This window comes from Echinops telfairi, unplaced genomic scaffold (assembly GCF_000313985.2).
Source record: "Echinops telfairi isolate 266 unplaced genomic scaffold, ASM31398v2 ScPeMD7_7400;HRSCAF=8409, whole genome shotgun sequence".
Classification (NCBI taxonomy): domain Eukaryota; kingdom Metazoa; phylum Chordata; class Mammalia; order Afrosoricida; family Tenrecidae; genus Echinops; species Echinops telfairi.
Window position 1 is genome coordinate 38,068,983 of NW_022111300.1, and position 3,965 is coordinate 38,072,947.

Below are 3,965 nucleotides of genomic sequence, written 5' to 3' on the forward strand. Positions count from 1 at the left end.
GGAGAGCAAATGTTTTGAGAATGATGAGGGCAATGAACGTACAAATGTGCTTTACACAATTGATGTATGTATGGATTATGATAAGAGTTGTATGAGCCCCTAATAAAATGATTTTAAAAAAAAAGAACCAGACCCCACTTGATGGCACCCAGTGACAACAGATAGATATTGTATTACATATTTTTCATGTTGTTATTTTCAAATGTTCATTCCAAGATGTGCAAAGGTTGAGTTTATAAAAATACTGAGAATTAAAGGTAAACATTGACAAATGTGCTTGATACTAGTGATGTACGGGTTGTTATAAGAGCTGTAAGAGCCCCCAATAAAATGATTAATAAAATGGAGACATTTAACTTAGGACCTGACTTAAGACAGAGTCTTCAGGATACTTGCACAACCAGTGGCAGTTGATCAATATTTCCCTAAACATTTGCATAAAGCAATACTTACCCACCTTTGCCAAACACCTGTGTCTTAAATCCAGGATATCTTGAAGTCAGAATGCCATCTATCAAGTAGCCACCATTAAGATGTGCATGTGTGTTTAAATATACAGGCATATCTGTTTACGTTCACACACTTATTATAGGGATGCACACCTATGTCAAAAACTTTTGTAGGGTTTTGTTGGAATATGATCCCCTTCTCTCTCCAGAATCTTTTTCAGAGACCGAGACCGTCTTTGTGAAGATATTGGCACCCAGAAAGTGCTCCCCTCGTGTGTATCCTTACACTTCTCTGTTCCTTTAGTCCAGCCCTGAGGTGTTATTAGGGCTTATATTATAGGTGCTTCTCTCCTTCCTCTAACTATGGGCAACTTCAGAACAAGGGAAAATTTATGCTCTTTGTAGGTAAGCAGCTAACACAGCACCTGACTGTTCCTTGAAGGATTCCCCTGTTCAAAATCTGAAGTGGAAAAGAATTAAACGTGGGTCTTTAGAGGGATGCCTTCAAAATGCAGAAGAATGGACTGGAAGAATCCAACCAGAGGACAAAAGAAGAAGGAGGGGCTTCACCACAAAAGGAACAGGCTCTGCAATTTTGCCTTAAATTAATCCAATGTGTTACTGTTTCCTAAAATCTAGATTTCAGCCCCTGCTCCCAAGACAATTCTGACTCCTGGTGACCCTGTAGGCTAGAGTAAATCTGGTCCATTGGCTCTTTGAGGCCGATAAACTTTATGAGAGTAGAAAGCCTTTTCTTTCTCCCAAGGAGTGGCTTTGAACTATTGATCTTGTGGTTAGCAGCACAATGCATAACCCATGCACTGCACCACTGGGGTTCCTTTGTGTTGTTAGGAGCTCGTCAGTTCTGATTCACAGAGACGCTGGGTAGGACAGAATAAAACACAGCCCATCCCAGACCGTCCTCACAATCATTCTTAAGTGTGAGCTCCTTGTTGCAGCCACTGTGTCGATCCATCTTGACGAGGGCCTTCATCTATTTTGTTGTCCATCTACTTTACAAAGCCTCATGTCTTGCTCCAGGGACTGAACTCTCCTGAGAATGTGTCCAAAGCACGTGAGATGAAGTCTCACCAGCCTTGCTTCTAAGGAGCATTCAGGCTGTCCTCTTGCAAGACAAAATAACAAGACAGTCCCCGTTACTGTGTTTAGTCTTCACCAGCATCATAACGTGAATGCATGGATTTTTCTGAAGTCTTCCTTATTCAGTGTTCCACTTTCACAGGCATATGAGGCAGTTAAAGTACCATGGCCTGGGTCAGGTGCATCTTAGTCCTCAAAGCAACCTCCTTTGCATTTTAAAGAGATCTTGTACAGGCGATTTGCCCAATGCAATGTGTTGTGTGATCTCTTGACTACAGCTTCCATAATTGATTGTGGATCCAAGTAAGATGAACTTCTTTTTTTAAAATCATTTTATTAGGGGCACATACAACTCTTATCTCAATCCATACATACATCAATTGTGTAAAGCATATTTGTACATTCATTACCCTCATCGTTGTCAAAATATTTGGTCTCGACTTAAGCCCCTGGCATCAGTGTCTCATTTCCCCCCCTCCCTCCTCCCTTCCCCCTCCCTTATGAACCCTTGATAATTTATAAATTATTATTTTGTGATATATTACACTGTCTGACGTCTCCCTACACCCATGTTTCTGTTGTCCATCCCCTAGGGAGGAGGTTATATGTAGATCCTTGTAATCGGTAACCCCTCTTGATCCCACCCTCCCCCCACCCTCCAGGCATCACCAGCCTCACCACTGGTCCTGAAGGGATTACCTCCCTGGATTCCCTGTGTTTCCAGTTCCTATATGTACTGGATGTACCAGTGTACATCCCTGGTCTAGCCAGATTTGTAAGGTATAATTGGGGTCATGATAGTCGGGGGCACACTGCACCCTGACTTTCTCATCTCCTCCCCACGACCCTTCCATAAGGGGATGTCCAATTGACTACAGATGGGCTTTGGGTCTCCACTCAGCACTCCCTCTCATTCACAATGATATGATTTTTTTGTTCTGATGATGCCTGATACCTGATCCCTTTGATACCTCATGATCACACAGGTTGGTGTGCTTCCTCTATGTTGGCTTTGTTGCTTCGGAACTAGATGGCTGCTTGTTTATCTTTAAGCCTTTAAGACCCCAGATGCTATATCTTTTGATAGCCGGGCACCATCAGCTTTCTGCAAGGTGAACTTCTTGATAACTTCACTTTTTTCTCTATTAAGTCATGATTTTACCTATTGGTCCACTTGTGAGGATTTTGGTTCCCTTTACACTAGGTTGTAGTATATATGGAAGGCTGCAATCTTTGATTAGCGAGAGCTTCAAGTCCTCCTCATTGTCAGCAAGCAAGGTTAAACCATTTGCATATCATCCTTTATTGGTAAGCCTTCCTCTAAGGCTGATGCTGTGTTCTTCTGCATTATAGTTCATCTTCTATGATTATTTTCTTAGCATTCAGATGGAATCCATATGGTGAGAGTATACAACCCTGACACACCTTTCCTGATATTAAACCCTGTGATATTCTCTTGTTTTGTTCCCACTTGATCCACGTGCAGGTTTTGCATGAGCACAACGAAGTGGTCTGGATTGTCCATTCTTCTCCATGCTATCCATGCTTTGTTTTGATACAAACAGTCTAATGCCTTCAGTCAAGATCTATCTTAGATCAGCAATGATATCCCTTATTCCACATCCTCTTATGCACCTGTCCTGAGTTACTGGCCAAACCCTGTCAATGCACAGCTGTGATCATTGTTGAATTATCTTCAACAGCAAGACCAATGACTTCTTAGGCACAAGTGCATTTTTCATACAACCAAATGGTGACAAAGAGGAAGAAACTGTAGGTGGAATCGATGGTTTCAGTGATAGAAACAAAGATGGAGATTGTATGAAAGAATTTGGCAAGACCAACAACATCTTCATGACAAGTGCTTTTTGTCAACCACACAGGAATGGGTTATGCACATGAACTTCCCCAGGTGGAGCACACAGAAATGAAATGGACTATATCGTGGGAAGAGATGATGGAGTAGCTCCCTATCAGCAGCTAAAATATGGGTAGGGACCAACTGTGAACCAGACCATCCATTGCTCACGTTTAAATGCAAGTGAAAGTCAAAGAAAACTACACGTCCCTGAGAGCCAACACATGACCTGCAGGGTATCCCAGGGATCCTTAAAGTAGTTACATTTCATAAGTGATAATTAAATAACAAGAGCAATGAAACAGAGGAACAATTATCACTCATTTTTAATCACCATGTTGTTGAAGAAATTTGACTAATTTTCACACTCCAAAAGGAGACACATAAGGATAAAGCACAATTTTGTTTTCAGTGAAGGCATTCAGATTTTTCTGTGTTGTGTTTTCTTTTTTTTTTAATCATTTTATTAGGGGCTCATATAACTCTTATCACAATCCATACATACATCAATTGTGTAAAGCGCATTTGTACATTCATTGCCGTCATCATTCTCAAAA